At 44.1% G+C, this 18,262-nt stretch overlaps 1 protein-coding gene across 1 annotated transcript in view; it reads left to right on the plus strand.

The window, feature by feature from the left end:
* Nucleotides 1-227: 227 nt before the first annotated feature.
* EPB41L3 (erythrocyte membrane protein band 4.1 like 3) overlaps nucleotides 228-18,262 on the plus strand; it is a 219,497-nt gene continuing 201,462 nt past the window's right edge. The window contains exon 1 of the mRNA XM_036322542.1: nucleotides 228-339. The gene's annotated coding sequence lies outside the window, so the exon portion shown is untranslated. The remainder of the gene's footprint in view (nucleotides 340-18,262) is intronic.

An 18,262-nucleotide genomic window follows, 5' to 3' on the forward strand; every position in this document is an offset into this window, starting at 1 on the left:
AGGCGGGGAGGGCGGGGAGGGCGGGCCAGCCCCGGCGGAGCGGCGCGGGCTGTCACAGGCACCCGGCGCGCGCTGCAGGTGGCAACTTGGAGGTGCCGGGGAAACCGCTACCGGAGGATCCCGGTTCTGGCGGCCCCTTCAGCCTCAGGGAGCCCTTTCCCGCCGCCGAGCCCGAGACTGGACCCGGGAGAATCCGAAGAGAAAAGCCGCCACGCGGGTACCTGTGAGCAGCCCTACCTCTCGCTGCCCTTGCGCGACTTTTTTTCTTCGAGGAAGGTAGTACCCGGGGGCGGCGAAGACGCGCCCGCGAGGCTGGGGAGGAAGGCTCCGGCGACTCAGGTGAGCACCTTTCCTTTCCATGGCTCCTCCTCTCTTCGCAGCCCGGCGCAGGCCAGGACGCCGGCTCGCCGAATGGGCAGGGACCGGGGCGCGGGCGCCTGCCCTTGGTTCGAGGTCGAGGAGGGAAAAGGCGAGGAAGGGGCGAGGCTGGCCCGCCGGGGACTGCCTACCGGGACCCCCCGGGAATCGCACCCTGGGAGGGCACCCTGAGGCGAGAGACCGGCAGCTGGAGTTTTAAGGTGGCCGGAGGGCTTGCACCTGCTTGAAGCGGGCGGGTCGCCCGGTGCGCGCGGTGCCGGAGCCGCTGCGGGAGCCGGGCGCGGCGCCTCTGCGAACCCCCTAGTGAGCGCGCCTAGCCGGCGAGCGCACGAATCTTCAGTCCCTGCGATCCCCAGGCGCCGGAGGACGTCATCCCTCTCCGCTTCGGCAACTCCTCCTCCGCCCCTCTGGCCTCTACCCCCTCCCTCCCCCGCCCCGCGCCCGCTGCTCAGCCGATTCGGAGATTTTGTGCCTTGGCCGGCGCGCGCCGTGGCGGCTGCTGTCACTCCTCGCCCTGCCCTCGGCAGAGCTGGAGCGCCCGGGGTCCGGCGCCCACCCGGCCGCCTAGTCCTGCACTGGAGGCAGCGGTGCTGCCTGGTCTCTGGCTGAGAACGGAGGGGAGCGCGGGCTCGCTGTCTAGTGCTCCTCTAGCCAGCCTCGCCCCACTGCAGTTTGAACCCCGTGTCCAATGAGCGGAGTCTCTGAAGCCGAACGTTGCTGGCTCTGGGAAACTGGGAGGCCTCCTAGGATGTGGGAGCCTTGGGAAGGGGAGCGCCTCTCCCTCCGTCTGGGCGTTTCAGCTGCAATCTTAAAGTGAACAGTGGCTCCCTGACCTCCGCGTCCCGCTCGCGGCGTGGGGGGTGGGGAGTGCAGGTGGTCCTGGCAGCAGAGTGTGTGTGTGTGTGTGTGTGTGTGTGTGTGTGTGTGTGTGCGTGTGATCCTCCGCGAGGCAGAGGCGCGGCATCCCGCTCCCCGAGCCCAGCCGGGCCGAGCCGAAGGGTCCCCCGCCTCTCACCGCGAGGGGCGCGCAGCTGCATCCCAGCAACTCAGCGCCTCCGGCTCCTCTCCTCCCGCTGCAGCTCCAGGCCTCCACTAGGGGTATCCCGGGGTGAAAGTCATCTGGCCAGAGGGTGCGGGTGGGGATTCGGGGCGCCCCTGAGGCGAATGAGACCGTGTTTCAAAATCCAAGAGAGCGCCCCTCGCCGGGCATTTCGCTTCCCGCAGCGGCAGTGAGGACCTCGGTGGAGGCTGCGGAGGCGGCTCTGCGCTCCGGGGGGAGCGTCCTGTCGCTCCCGTGTCGGAGTTGGGGCCGCCACGCACCGAACTGCCTTAAGGCGTCTTACTCGGGCCGCGTAGCCAGGGGTCGGCGGGCCCGCGGGCCGGTGGGGGGCATGCTGCTCGGGAGGTGGGGTGGTTGGGGAAGCTAGTCCCCCGAGCCGTGGGGACCGGAGGGCCCTGGGCCTGCGTGGGAGGGCGCATCGGGGCTGCTGTGGGCTCGCCGGCACCGAGTTCCCTGGAAGTTGGGGGTCGGGGTCCGCACCGCGTGGTGACAGCTCTCCCCTCTGGCGGCTGCGGCTGCGGAGCAGCGGCCACGCGGCGCGTCCCGCAGCCCCCTCATCCCGCCGCAGCTTTCGCTTTTCCTTATTATGCAGAAGCGACGCCTGTGGGCGAGGAAAGCCTGGGGTGCTGGCGACCAGATCCTCTGCGGAGCGAGGGGCGTGTCCAAAGGGCGAGCAAAGAACACGCACCTGCATCCCAGTGGCGCAGTGGAGACAGGGGGGCTGTGAGCGCCAACAATCCCGAGACAGAGTTCGGCTGACCCACTCCGGAGGTCCGGCCCTGGGTGCTGCTCTCCCTAGAGGACCAGGCCTTAGGGCCCCTACCACCCCCACCCCAGGCTTGTGGACAACTCCTAATGCCCTCGAAGTGCATTGGATTAAGACTGGGCCAGGAGAGGGCTGGAAGCCGTGAAATGAATGGAAGTAGAAAGGACTGTAAATCCCGAATCTAATTCTGGTTTAAATCTAAATTCCATTTGATTAGAAACAGACGAACCTGGTAGAGCGGGTTCTGGGTGGCGCTCCTATATTGCATTTCTCCTAATGACAGTTCCCGAAGCTCCCTGTAAGGTTTGCCCTTCCCAAGCTGGAATTGTGTGGCATATGGAGGAAGGGGGGAGGGGAGGTCCTTACTTACATGTGTACATTTAACTTACAGCAGGAAAGGAGTCAAGTTCAGGTTGGTTTTGAAATGATCTTTCAGGCCTTCTTCCCCTTTCCTTGTCTGCCATAGGCACTTCCCAGCTGGATCAATTCCCATTCAGACTCAAGTGTCACCAAGGGGTTAAAGATCCTCTCCTGCAACATTAGTTTCCAAAGAGGACTTTCAAGTAGGCTTCTTAGACTATGAAGTGACTTCAGGAAAGCATTCTCTGTGCTGAGAAGCAGAGATATAAACCTCTGTTTATTACCTCTCAATCCCTTAGATATTTAAGTCATTGGAGATATCCTTACTGGAATGTAAGTTATGGAGGGCAGGGCCCTGCCTTTCTCATCCTCTTATCCCCAGGGTCTGGATTATAGTAGATGTTCAACAAACATGTATAGGCTGGGGCTGATAATTAAAAACATTGGCCTGAAAAGGCATTTAATAATTTCTAGGATCCATCATTATGTAAATCAGAATAGCAAATTAACTATAATGGTCATTTTGAGGAGTAATGTGCACTACGTGATTACATATATTTTTAAACTATTTGGGATTGGTGAAATCACTTTAAATAATAATATACTTAAGCTATTGGAAGATTTAGAAACAACAGAATGACGGTTGCATGGTTGAAGTCCTCTATAACAGCCTCTGATTAAATACATCTAGAAACAGAGATGTCACTACTTTCACAAGTATTCTATGCATTTTATAGAAATCATTATTCAGATGTTAGGAACAAAGGGGGGGGGGAGGGACATGACATGTCCTCTGCCCACCCAATCCAGTTGGCGGGCCAGAAAGGAAACATAGTTTTGATGCTAATGTACAGAAATGTGAGAACCTTCAGGGATCTCAGCAAAGTGATCCCGCACTTTGAGTGGTAGCAGCAAGGATGCTATGCATTCACTATGGATGATGGGTCCTGTGGTTTGGATTGCAAGGAGGTGATTAACCAAAAGCTTAAGTCAGAGCTGTTGGCTGTGAATAGTTCACTAAAAAGATCCAGGGAGCCTGATGAGTCACAGTTCACTCTGGGCCACTTCCTCATCTGTAAGGAGAATAATAACTTTCACCTGCTACACTGTGAGGCTTCATTTGTGATTCAGTTATGAGGCACTGGGAAGGGAAGTGTGAGACCTAGCACACGGAACATAGAATTTGCCGATTTAGAACCAGGTAACCAAGAATAGCAAGATACACAATTAATTAGAAAATAGGACTTTCAGTGGAGAGCTGCTAAAGAGGCTAGACATTTTAAAAGCTGTTGAACCATGCTCTTCACAGTAAAGATGGAGAAATATAAATAGCTAGTAGAAAGTGTATGATTTGTCATACTGCCAGGGAATCAATGAAACTGCAGTATAGGAATCAAAGTAGCCACCTAGCCACTGAATTGCTGAGAAGAAAATGCTTTATTTTGTTTTCATGCTCGTTGAGCACATGTGGCTTTTGTCTGGGAGCATTTGGTGTCATGATGAAATGACCTGTAAAAACAGCAGGTCTGAGAGATAGATGTCCAGCCTGTGTTCTGAAGTGCTGCAGGTCACACAGCCCAAAGCTAATACAAGGGATCATATCCTGGTGGGACCCTGGACAGAATGCAAGGCATGGGAGCTAAGGGTACACTGCCCTGGAATCCTCTATAATGAAAGAGAGAGCAGCTAGCTAGGTTAAGAGCAATAATGAGACATGGGATGACACTGAATGTAATTGGGGCCGATTAGAAAATATTTCAGTCAAGTAGAATGAATGGAGATTAGAACTGGAGAAAAGAGATGAGTGGGTAAAGGATTGCATGGTAATACTTAACATCGACACTCTGAACTAAGAGGAAGGAGCGAGCTATCCTTTCTTAGAGAGTGGAAAAACAAGGACATAAATCAGAACTCAGCCATCTCACCGCTGACTCCAGCATGTTATGTAATGGCCCTGAGCCACAGGGTCCCCATCAGTAAAACGGGGATAAGAAGGCTCCCTGAGGAGGAGTCAACAACATGTGAAACACCTAGCTGCCCTGGCAACAAGCCACGGGTTTTCTAGAATCAGGAGTGTAGGTTGCCTGGATGAATTTTTATACCATCTTTATCGTCAGCCTCCATTAGAAATCTAGTCTCACATTTCCAACTGCCAAGTAGGTATTTTTACCCAGCTGTTCCAATCACCTCAGATTGAGTATGCCTACTAATGTCTTTCATCAATTTCCTGCTCTCTTCCCTTACCCAGTACAGCATGTCCCAAGTCCCCCTGCAGGAACCCTGGTCTCCACTTTGTATGCCATCTTCTCACATTGCTCTCCTGCAGTCACACACTGCAGAAATGTCAGCGATCAAGTTGTGGTGACTCCCATTGTCACTTCCTTTCTATCTCATTGCTACCAGTCCTACCCCAGGCTCTGTCCCACCCTGCTCAGACCATGTAGTAATCATCCTAGCCCTCTCTCATCCCCACCACCCCTTCTGCACCCAGTTCAATCATTTTACAGAACAGCTTCGATTATATCACTCCCTGGCTCTAAACCTCAAGTCTCTCCTATTTCCTAAAGGATAAGGTCTAAATCCTTTAGATTTGTATTGTAAACCCTACCCTCTATCTTCTCCTTCAGTGCTGTCTCCCACTGGCTCCAACAGGAAACGCCCTGCACCTGTCAACATTTCTGAGGCATACCTTAGGTTTTATTTCTATGTTCTTTGCTCATCCATTTCTTCACCGGAATTGCCCCTCCTCATCCTATCTTCAGCTTGAAATCCTACCAGTTTCTCAAAGCCCTTATGAAGCTTTTCTGGATAATCCTTAGAAGGTCTCTGTCCCTCCTCTTTCCTTCCACAGCTCTGCATTTTGCTCTCACAGGCCACATACCTTGTCTTTATTCTTTATTCTATTGATTGAGAAGTTATTCATTTTTGTAGTCTCCACTAAGTGGTGCCCAGAGTGGGAGCTCAATAACTCTTCACCGAGTGAATGATTGCGTAGGGCTGCCTGAGAAGGGCGATGACAGAAGGAGAAAGATCTTACAACCCAAGTCAGGTCAATATGAGAGAGTTGCCAACCCTTGATTGCATCTTTACAGGAAAAGTGGAAAAGAAGCAATTATCTGGAAACTTTTACAAACCACCTCTACCTCATTTTGGTCTAATTACATGAATAATTTAAGCTTTGGTAGCTGAAAGAATCTGTATAATTATTAACATTCTTCATTGTAGAAATGAGCTTATAATCATGTGAGCTGGACAGAGCTTTCAAAAGCAGACTAGCATGTGGAGAGCCAAGCTGATAGTGATTGAGCTGAAAGAAAAAAGAGATATGCTGGGCAAGATGCCCATTACATGCTATATGCATTCAGAAATATGTACGAGAATTAGTGGTTTGGAGCTGATACGTTTGTTTGATCTGGGATCTCTTTTAGGAAGCTTTTCATCTGATTCCTCTCAGAGCTCCATGATTTACAAAATGCAATCACAATCACGCATGTGTTAATTAGCATGGATAGTTGTTCAAATGTTTCTGCTCTAGAAGAATGAAAAGACTAGGCCATTCCTCGTGTATACGTGATATGTTTGAGGACAGGTGGAGAAACAAATTGTTACAAAGAGCTTGCCAGCTTCATATTCCAGGAACAGAAATGCTTCCAAACAGTCATCACACGTGAGAGGACAAACCCATCCTCATCAAATAGTTACAAACAGCCCTTCGCACACAAGGAACGAACAAGTCGGAAACAAAACAGGGCATGACCATGTACTAAAGTTTTGAGGAGTTAAGAACTAGATACTTTATTATAATGTTAGAATCATATACTCAAACCTTTTCTGGAATATGAGAAATTGCATGGGTCTAAGTGATCAAGATCTGCCATGTCCATGTTTTATAGATTTTGACACATGGTGTTTATAAAGTTTATGTAAATATGTCTCAAACTGGAAAGATCTTGGTCATCCACTATGTGAAAACATCTGGCCACACATGTGTGATTCCTATCGGGACCCTGTTCTAAACCCAGTTCATCTGACAGCTTACTTAGCCTCTGTCAGCCACAACTTCTTCATGGACAAATAGAAACAATAGTATTTTCTACATCACATAGAGGGTGAAAAAAACACTAAATGACATCAGAAAGTGACACACTCATCATATTTTCACTATTTGCCCGATAGTTTAAAAAAATCGGCATTATGCCATACAAATCTCTCCTTTTTAACCCCTTCAATGTGCAGCATGAAAGATTCACCAGAATTAATTCAAATACAATCAAATGTTTCACCAGAGACTCAGCTTCACCTTTAAATAGAAAATTTATTTTTTCCCCAATAGCTTCAAAATTCTGCAGAGCTAAATCATCAAAGCAGGAGTCTGTGGAGGGCAAAGATTATTTGGACAAGCTAGAGAGGTCTGATGATTTAAAACAGATTAAGATACATTTGCATTCCCCTGAAATATCGTTGCTTTTTGTTGTTTTGTTTTTAATGTTGGATGCCCCTTTTAGTTTGCATTGTGAATAAGAAAGTATCTGTTCAAACTGAGGATATCTAAAAATACATACCCTGCAAGCCCTAAAAAGCAGAATAAACATGTTGATAAAATATAAAATGAGCCAGATAGCCTTGGTATTATGTGCAGTACACACATGTTGGGAAGGGGACATTTAAAAGGTGCCACCGTTGCCTGTTTTTCCTCTGCTTTGTAGTGTTGTGCTTTCATGCCAATTCCTCAAACATACTTTCATCATGGTCTTAAGAATGACTTTCAATATGGCTCTTTCAATATTGTTTAAATGATGTCACTTTTGGAAAATGTTCTCTCTACCTTCACTACCTTCCCCACTCTTATGAACTAAGCTGCTGTCCCCCATCCAGACACACATACCACCCATATACATAATCGGTATTAGTCTGCATTCCTTTGGAAACACACCTTGAGAGAAGAATTGGACAAATAGGACATAAGAGACACACTCACCTAAGCTGCACCCCAGTACCAGTAGGTTCTAGTTGAATGTCTTGGGAACAAATCACCCTGTTTCCTGAGTCTTAGTTTCTTTTTCTGCAAAACTAGTTTAGTAATACCTACCTAACAGAGTTGTGAGAACTAGAAATAATACTTATAAAATAACTGGCACATAGTGCTCAAACAAGTGTACCCATTTGTTTGACATGTGATGCATATTTTATTAACATTTAATTCAGTGTGAAATTCATACTTAGCAAGTCAACTTCTACTTTTTGGATCTTTATGTTTCAAGCTTTCTGTCCTGACTACATTTATTTTTAATCATCCTATATAATAAAAGACTAATATGCAAATTGTCCCCTCGATCAAGAGTTCAACCAGGAGTTCAACCGGGCATTCAGCCAGGTGGGGCTGGCCAGCCAACTGCCCCCACCTAGCCTGATCAGTCCCAATCAGGGCGGGCCGGCTGGACCCCACCCGTGCACAAATTTGTGCCCCAGGCCTCTAGTTAAAAAATAAACTTTAATCCTGAATATATATAAATGTAAATTTCTCTTTGCCACTTTTCACAGTTTTTAAATAATATCCAAATTAAAATGCAATTAGAAAGATAGACCTGATAATCCTACTGCAAAATATTTCTGCCTTTCAAAATGGAATATAAATTATTATTTTGTTGGTCTGCCCCCTCTATATCTGCATCTTTCTTATTGGAAAAATAATGAGTACCATAGACATCTATTTCTGTCTGCACTAAAATAATCTGTGACAAATTCATTTAGATTGCTTGATCTTGCTGGGTCTACATTGATCACTTAATTACCAAGATAATTAGGTAAAACTGCTACACTACTTTTTTTTTTTTCCAAATGGACAGATCTGTTCTGAGTTGTTTTCTTTTTTTAAAGAGCACTTCAATTTATAGTGGTTACAAGGGTAACCCATGTTACCCAGGCCAAAGAGCTTAATACCTGTAATACAACTGTATTTCTTTGACTTTCAACACCACCTGCAGCAATGGTGATCCTAACCATACTCAGATTTCTCTTAACTGCCCTGAGGAATCTATGGGGCTCTTTCTCCTGCTTGCAAAACCAAATCCTCTCTGTGCTGCTGCGCCCAACCATTTTTACGTGCTCTTATTCTGGCTACCTTAGTAGACATTTAACATCAAGGATCCCAAAAGCACCAATGGATGCCACTAAACCCACTGTGGTCCAAGCAAATGTCACTCTAAGTCTGTTACGGCTTCCATGTTTTCATATAAAATGCCCAGCGCATAATAAATGCTTGAGCATTTTACCCAACTTATAAACTTATAAAATTTTGGAATTTATAAATATACAAAAGGGAACCATGAAAGTATTGCATGCAGCAGAGTAACACAGGAGGTTAGATGTGGAAAGATTTCTCTGGCTATGGGTGGAGAAAGCTTGATGGCGTAAAAGGATGGGCAGTTAGATGGGAAGGCAGGAAGATTTGGCACCTCGCACAGCATCCCACACTGACATTGGACCAAAGGTCCCTTGGTTCTCTTCTCCCTTGACCTGGGTTTTTTCCCAGGAGACTCCTTACTGCTTCTCCTTATGGTTGATACTGGAAAAACAAAAGCTAAAAATGTAGAGATCTTATTTTTAAGAGGTTAGATCACTTAAATACTTTCACAAAATTTATGAATCCTGGGGAAGATTATCATGTTACATCATCATCTACATTTTACCTCTAAAGGATGAGCAATTTATGCTATTCTTAGCTGTTTGATTCCTTTGAAAAAATATATTGAAGTTCAAAATGAATTAGGTAATGCAACAATGAGTAAAGCCGCTGAAGTGTACATGTAACCCAGTTGTCAAACCTTTTCACTGAGTGTTTTGTTTTATGTCTCATACTTTTAATATAGGCTTACTTGTCAGCTTACTTCATGTAGCACTTTGTCTTCAGTGTAGCTTTTTTCTCCCTATGATGCGGTTAGAAGATATCTAGGTGTGTTTCAGGAAAAAGAAGCAGAGAAGTGATTTTCCAGATTGTGGGTTCATCACCACTTAATTTCCCTGGATGACAGTTTATTCGTCTTTATGATAGAGTTACAGCTGCTTCAGCTTTCAAAGCTGTAATCCTTAAGCATCATCATAAATGAAAAAAATTTTTAAACCTATAACAGCATAAACTTCATGATAGTTTCTGTAGGTCAGTGTTATTGAAACGTAATTTTGACATGAGAAAGTAAAAATATAACTTTGCACGGGTTCTGTTATAAAAATATTAAATAATAACAACAGCAATATAATGATGATGATAAGTAGCACAGCTCACATAGTTTTGTTCTCTGGATAATTGATCACAATAACCTGATGACAGTTCATTGTTTTTCTGAATTGGTTTAACACTTATGTGTTTAACCATGTTAACTGGAATTTCATTTTATTTTTGTCTCCTTTCACCTTTCTACATAGATTTGGGTGATTTCAAAGGTATTCTGGGTAATCTTTACAAAACCTAGTAAAATGATTTATCTATGTGGTTCCCATTAAAATCTATTGAAATGATAGATGCTGGCTAAAGCACAGCACTTTCTCCTGACCTCCACTTGGCACAAGGAAAGGGAGTTGCTGGTTATATCTGACTAGCTGTTAGTGCAAGATGCAAAATCAGTAGGCAGGGCTGGAATGTATCTTTAACTGTGAGCCACTTGCATGATGCTTCAAAGAACTGCTGGACTGAACCACCAGCGCTTTCTAAGGCAATGTAGTTAATGTACTGCCTGGTAATGAGAGCTGATTTGGGTAAAAGTGTCTGACCCATAAAATTATTGCTCAAGCCAAAAATATAATTTTAGCAAGTCTGAGGATAAGAGTTGAGAATAGAAAAAAAATTTCAAAGAAAAATAAGGGGGAAGAATCATTTCTTTGCCTTACACTTTGCTGTGCTGGGTGTGGATGGAAGTGACTGCTGTACACCATAGACTCCATAGAGCAAATTGCATTGTGCTCCCAGAAAATTAATCAGAGTCAATTTCATGTGGTCGTCCTCTTTTTCTGTCCATTACCCCTGAACATCAGCTTAGCCTCCTACCCCTACCAAAAACAACCTCTCTTCATAGACAAGAGCCATATTTTTGTAATGCTGTCTTTTTATATGTAGCACATAGTAAGTGTTCAATAAATACAAATAATTATAGATAAGTAGTAAATACAAATAATTATGCCTTGATTTAGCATTCTAAACTAGGATAGAAATCAGAGTGCATCTGTTCATGTATTTTCAATAAAGTTTAAGTGGCTGAGTTAACAGAGTAATATTTTAAAGATCCCTACTGAAGCTCTCCCTCTAACTTCAGCAAGCATCCATTATCCCTTTAACACCAAACCGTCAGAGTGCCCTGAGCACGTGCATTCCACCAGAGCTGAAAACACTGAGTTCTGTTCCAAAGGCTTCCTCTTCTTGATGGTTGGATGGTTTTGTTGTTGTAGAGACAAGCTGGATGCATTTGTATGAGGTTGCTTGCTAGCGATTGATGGGCGTAGTTCTTACCCACTTTTTGTTAACTCTTCTCTGCTCACAAAGAGACATACTGAATTAAGGAATTTGCTTTCCGGCACTGACCTCCTAAAGCAGCAATTTGCACATGATGTGAGAGTCAGCATCTAAGATGTGGGCAAGACAAGGTCAACGACCTCTGAGTGTTCTGCAGCCTTTTCTTTTCCAGCTGCATTCCCAAGGAGGAGAAGTGTGGGTGCAGTAGTGTCCCCTGCCCTTCAGAGCCACACTGGGCGATGCTGACATGGTCTTCCTCTTTTTCTGGGCCCTTGGTTTTTAAAGAACTTTTTATATCTCTCCCATAAGGAATGCCTACATATCTCATACTTTGGGAGTTTTGGGCATTTCTGAGTTATTTTTTCAAAGCAGAAGATAAGCAGCAATCAAAGAGTAGTTTAATAGATGCTGTGCATTTTGTTTTTAAGAGCATGGAAATGCTTCTTTTCTTCAGCCACTGGTTCTTTGGCCCCAAGGATGAAAAGATTACAATAATAAAAGGCAGAGACCTACTTTCTGAATATAGGCATTCCCCATGTTACCGATGAGTCATTTTTAACAAAAGTGCATTTGTCAGTAGTTGTTTGGAATTTTGGGTTCTTTGACATGGAAGAATTTGTTAAAAATTATGGTTAGGTTTCCAGGTTAGTCCAGCAACTATATTCAGTCTATATTATAAAAACAAATTCCTAACTATTATTAACTATAGTTGTGAGACTCGAGGACAGGAAGCCACATGGATAGTCTAAGGTACAAATCTTTGGATGAGAATATAGTGCTTTGTACTCCCTTCCTGAGTCCCTCATCTATCTTCTCTCGGTGCTAGTGTCCACAGGCTATGCTGACTCATACTTTTATGTTTATAATTAGACTTCCTTACTTCCCAAAATGTATTCCTTGCTTTAAATTCATTATCTTCTCTCAAATAAAGTCACCATTTTCTTAATTTTGCTCAACTAACTTGGTAATAGTAGGAAAGCAATCTAATTGAATTAATTGTATTTTTGGTGCAAAGGATTAATAACCCCAAATCCTTTCATGCTATTTGCATTGAAAGTAGATTATCTTGTAACTCAGATCAAATGCAGGTCATTGTATGTACTTCTGTTTTATTTTCATTTAACATTTTTTACAAGTAAGGTACTGATATAGGCCATAGGAATAAAAGTGTAAGTAAATAATGATGCATATCATCATATAGGAAAACAGTATTTAACACCAATAAACACGATATAAAGTGTCGTAATAATGAATTTCAAAAGAGGATTTTATGAAAACATCAAATCTTATACATCACTGGAGAGAGCCAGGTAAATTGAAACAATATTGAAAAACAATTATGCATTATCACCTAAAGATTGCACATTGTCCATAATAGTAATTCTGCATATAATTATATTATGTTGAGAAACTGTCACACATATGCACCAAGAAATGTTTCAAAAATATCCAAAATAGCAAGAAATTGGAAGCAACACAAATATCTATGGACAGGAGAATGAATAAATTATGACATATTTACAAAGTAAGATTATACACCCACAAAAAAATGAATCAACGATAGCTTTAAACCAACCACATGGATGAATCTTAATACTGTTGATCAAAAAGAAAGTTGCAGAAGATTGAATGATGTAACACCATGCAAAACTTAATAGTATTTTTAAGGAATACCTATGCGGTGGACTGGATGGCAGGTGCAACAATATCGGCAATATTTTCATTGTCAGGTGATAGGTTTACAAGTGTTCAGTCTATGACTATGCTTCCCAGCTTACACATGTACCTTTATATGTATGAAATTATTGCATACTCAAAATATCTTATGCACATTTTTAAGTGATCATCTCCGTTTTGAGGAAACACGAAAGAGGGAACAGTTAGTTCTGACTGGGATGGCTTACCCCTGTGTTCTCCTGGACTTGAAGGAAAAGTAGGGCTTTGGGAGTCAGACCGATGTTCTCCCATCCAAGTACTAACCAGGCCCGACCCTGCTTAGCTTCCGAGATCAGACGAGATCGGGCGCGTTCAGGGTGGTATGGCCGTAGACTAGACCGATGTTGAATGATAGAAAGTGGAGAGGGAAAGAAGGGGGGAAAGAGAGGGAGAGGATAGTGGGCTTGAGAAAAAGCCACTTGGGTGGGCTGGGTGGGAGCTGAAGGTATAAAGCTGAAGTGGGAGAGGTGAGGGAAGGCATGTGTCATAGTATTTCTATGCCAGGCAACCAGGAGACTGTGATGCCAATAACTCCCCTTAAGAACCCACTAGATTACCAAGAGACAACATCTGGGATAGAAAGAGAAGAAGCCACAAAGATAGAAAGATGGAAGTGTGTGTGTGGGGGGGGGGGGGGGGGAGGGGCGGCGTGGAGAGGCAGGGAGGAAACCCAGGTAAACAAAACCACTTGAAGGAGGAAGTGAGGGCAGTGGGGGAGGAGAAGCAGTGGGCACAGAACTAGGACCTCCCAGGCAGAAGGGTTTTCAGCAAAGTTGTACTCAGAGGCTGGTTCTGTCTCTGCCAGCAATTTATTTGGCACAGGTTTGCTGTGGGAATTACAATTTCACAAGCCAGTAGCATGTAGGATATTATATCTTAATAAGCCAATAAAGAAATAACAAATGACAGATTAACCACACTATTGTTCCAGGCAAGGGGAGATAGAAAGAATAAAGTCCAAATTTAACAGAGGTGTAACTTTTTATATGAGTGTGGCTTCTGGGAAGAGATGACTTGTCCAACCATGAGCTGACTCCCAGCTGCCAGTGCAAAAAGACAGTCCCCTGTTGCGAGAGCATGATGCCAGGGAGAGGAAGGGGCCAGTGATTCTAGACAAACCTTAAAGATGAAGGGGTTGCCCTAACTGGTTTGGCTCAGTGGATAGAGCGTTGGCCTTCGGACTCAAGGGTCCCAGGTTCGATTCTGATCAAGGGCATGTACCTTGGTTGCGGGCACATACCCAGTAGGGAGTGTGCAGGAGGCAGCTGATTGATGTTTCTCTCTCGTCAATGTTTCTAACTCTCTATCCCTCTCCCTTCCTCTCTGTAGAAGGACCAATAAAATATATTTAAAAATAAATAAATAAAGGTGAAGGGGTTTACAGATGCCACATCTATCGAGTTACCAGGTCCAATGTAGGGAGGAGGGTTTCAACCCAGTCATCAATGGATAGAAGATTCTGTTTTTAATATGTTCATGAATTACCAACATCCACCTTCACTGTAAATACATTTCCTCTCTGGCTCTCTCTCTCTCTCTCTCTCTCTCTCTCTCTCTCTCTCTCTCTCTCTCTCTCTCTCTTTCTGTAAGTATATACATCTGAGTTACCTGAAAGTTCAGCAGCTTTTGAATGGCCTATTGTAATAGGAAGAAAAGGGGAAGAAAGGAGAAAAAGAACTGCCACCTACTGAGGGGCTCTATTCATGAAGCATTCTCATCCGAGGGCTGGAGAAAGCTTTATTTTCCACCTTTCCCACATCTCTGTAATAGGTAATGTTAAGAAATAACAAGCTCAAGGCACACAGGGCAGGCAAGTGACTCATCCAGGCTGAAGCCGGTTCCCAAAAGACAGACAGACAGTCTCTGTGTAATCATGGTTCCTCTCCTTGTTCCACACCCCTCAGAAACAAACACACAAAAACAAGCACCTTCTTACAATGCTTCAGTTAGATACACTGAGAAGTTTAATTCCATGACTTTTTCCCCCCCTCAGATGTCATTAGCATTTTTAAATGATAAGCCTGGGACTTGATGTTTCATCTTCTCAGTCTTGATGGAAGGTTCTACGGCCTTATCAGTCCCTTCAGTCATGCTGTCCCTGGAGAATGTACTTTGATAAAGTTTTTGCTGTGACTAGCCTTGTCCCCTGGCTAAATTCCGTAGCCCCTCTACACACACATTCCTGCACTTGGACATGTCTTAGACCTGTCTTTTCTCACTGTTGTTACTAACATACAATCATTTTCTTGTTATTAAAATCATAATCATGCTTTCAATGCTACTTATTCCTGGAAACTGCAGGTGGGTAGGCAGGGAGAGATTAACCAAAGAATTTATATGCATAACCCATAGATACAGTCAAAAGTGTGGTGAAGCCCTTGCTGGTTTGACTCAGTGAATAGAGCACTGGGCTGTGGACTGGAAGGTCCCAGGTTCGATTCCAATCAGGGGCACATGCTCGGTTGCGGGCTCGATCCCCAGTAGGGGGCATGCAGGAGGCAGCCAATCAATGATTCTCTCTCATCATTGATGTTTCTATCTCTCCCTCTCCCTTCCTCTCTGAAATCAATAAAAAATATATTTTAAAAAAAAATGTGGTGAAGGCCGGCGGGGGCGGGGGGCTGGGGGGGGGGGGAACGGGGACGGGGGATAGGGTGGAGGGGATCAATGGGGAAAAAGGGGAGACATCTGTAATACTTTCACCAGCAAAGATAAATTGAAGTTACATCTCATAAATTTTATCATCACGGTGCATGAATGTTAACTCCATCATTTCCTGTCTTTAGCTTCTGGGTGAAGAGAGAAGTGAGGTTTTTTTCCTAGGAGGGAGGGGAGTGCAACAGCTTCTGAGGGGAGAGGTACAAAAGAGCCCACGGGAGAGCAGAGAGGGTTTGCCAGCACACAGGAGGGCCTCCCTGAGCTTAGAAAAGGCCATTTTTACTAGGAGCTTCATTTCCTCCCACCCCACACAGCAGCATCGCCAGAGTAAGAGCTGCAGGAGCTCAGACCCTAATTCTGGCTTCACTGGAATGTGGGCACCGGTATTGGGAGATAAAAGGAAGCTCATCTATAAACATTTCCCACTTCCAAATTAGCCAGCAAGTTGGCTTTTAAAGCTAAGCACAGTACAGACACTGCATCTGTCCATGGAGGAGAAATTATTCTTTTTGAAAACAACCTTGAGATTCATTATAGTGTGATGGAGCTTTAGGATGGAGATTTATGAGTTCATTTTTCGTATAATGAATCATTATAAGGTGCAAAAGGAAGCTGGGCAACGAGCGATTCTGTATAACTGTCCCATACAGAGAAAGGGGCTGTAACTGCAGCCTCCTACACGTGGGGAACAGCCTCATGCTGCTCTTAGATAAAGATCAGAAACTGTCACATGGCCACAGGGTCTGCTCCTGCCTCCTGGTCTCCTGCTTCCTCTGCGGCCTCCTCTTGTGCCACTTGCCCTCTGGACACAGCAGGCCACAAACATTTCAGCCTCAGGACCTCTATACATTCTTAAAAATTATTGAAGACAGCAAAGTACTTTGGTTTATGTGTTGTATCTACTGATATTTAATGCATTAGAAATTACAACTGAGAATTTTTTAATACATAGTTTGATTCACTTAAAAATAACAATAAAAGTCCATTCCATGTTAACATATTTTTATGAAAGTTAACTATGTTTTTCAAAACAAAAATAATTTAGGGGAAAGAGTGGCATCAAAAATCTATTTAATGTCTGCTTTAATAGAAGAGAGTGGATTCTTATGTCTGCTTCTGCATTAGAAACTGAGGGTAAGATATCATGCATCATGTAGCTTCCAGAAACTTCCACTGTACACTCCTAAGAGAATGACAGTGAAAAAGCAAATGATGTGTTAGTATAACTAGGAGATGTTTTCACCTCACAGGCCTCCTAGAAGAGTTTTAGGGACCTCCCAGGGTCCTGGATTGCACTTTAAGAACAAGTATCACATGATCTCATTCATATGTGAAATCTAAGTAATAAGATAAACTGATGAACAGAGTGGATCCAGAGACATGGAAGCATGGAACAGAGTGGGGAATCTGGGAGGGAAGGTGGGGGAGGATGGGTAGGTGAGAGGTAATTAACCAAGGACCTTGTATGTATATATGCATGGCCCATGGACACAGACAATGGGGCATTGAGGACCTGGGGCAGCATGGGGATGGAGGAGGGCAAAAGGGGTCAATGGGGGTAAAAGGGGGACATATGTAATACTTTCAACAATAAGGAATTCTTTTTTTAAAAAAAGAACCACCTACTTTAGACTCATGAGCCTTCATTTGGTTGGAAAAAGTCAGTCAATAGGGTGAATGACAGGGATAGTGGGAGATAGGGTGGAAGTGAACTTGCAGCTGCAGCATATCCTATCTTATTTGGACATTAATTGAGCATTCCTGCCAGAGGCAGACAACAATTAGGGACATTTCAAAGCCCACCCTGAATTTACACTGCTTTGCATTTACACTGTTTTTAAGTGTCATTTCATTTGGTATTTAACATAACTCTATGGGAAAACCAGTATATCTCTTAAACTCCCTTTTGTCTCAGAGAAACAGATGTGTAGTGGCTTACTCAAGGTTACCCAGTTCCTTAAGACCACTGAACCCACACCTTCCTTTCCCTAAGTCCTTCCCCTGTGTAAGTTGTCTGCCCTCATTGGGAGGTCAACCCATGTACATAAGGGTCCCGGTCAGAGAAATTGTGAGCAGAAGGTGTTTGAAAGCAGATATTTAACGTTACTACCATTATAGTGACTCATCCATTCACCAATGAATTTCTTTTTCTGATCTTTAGCAAATAAAAATAGTTAACTGTATTCTTTGGCCATACAATTAAAGTTTGCATGTCTACAATGGGAAGATAATTCACCATTCATTATCAGGACTTGAGAGGGTAGATAAACTTAAAATACCCGATGGACAATAAGAAGAATTTGCATGGGCACTTTTCAAGGGGTCCATGGACTTGGATAGAACAGGAGAGGGCAGTGTCCCTGTACTCTTTGAGGCATAGACCTGAGTATAGACAGCCTGCTCATCTCTGGTCTTTGTAGGCATATCTGTCATTTCTTCCAATGCTTGTTAAGCAACGGCTCTCATCGTACCAAATGTCTTGAATTTCTGCTAGGCTGCTTTCTATTACAAATTAAAGTCTTTTGAGAATTGAAGTATCTTGAGAATTAACTTACCCTCTCATTCATTCTTTCCTTTGAAGACTGGATCTATACAAGTTGCCAGATAGTTCCTAGAACCATTCTGAGAGTAGCTTTTTTTTTAATTGTAGTAAAATATACATGAAATTTACCATCTTTACCATTTTTTAAGTGTGGAGTTCAGTAGTGTTTTATCTACATTCACATCATGCAACCAACATCCAGAACTCTCTTCATCTTCCCATTGAATAACAATTCCCAATTCCCTTCTCCCCCAAACTCCTGGCAATCCATCATTCTAC

This window comes from Myotis myotis, unplaced genomic scaffold (genome assembly GCF_014108235.1).
Source record: "Myotis myotis isolate mMyoMyo1 unplaced genomic scaffold, mMyoMyo1.p scaffold_m19_p_9, whole genome shotgun sequence".
Classification (NCBI taxonomy): domain Eukaryota; kingdom Metazoa; phylum Chordata; class Mammalia; order Chiroptera; family Vespertilionidae; genus Myotis; species Myotis myotis.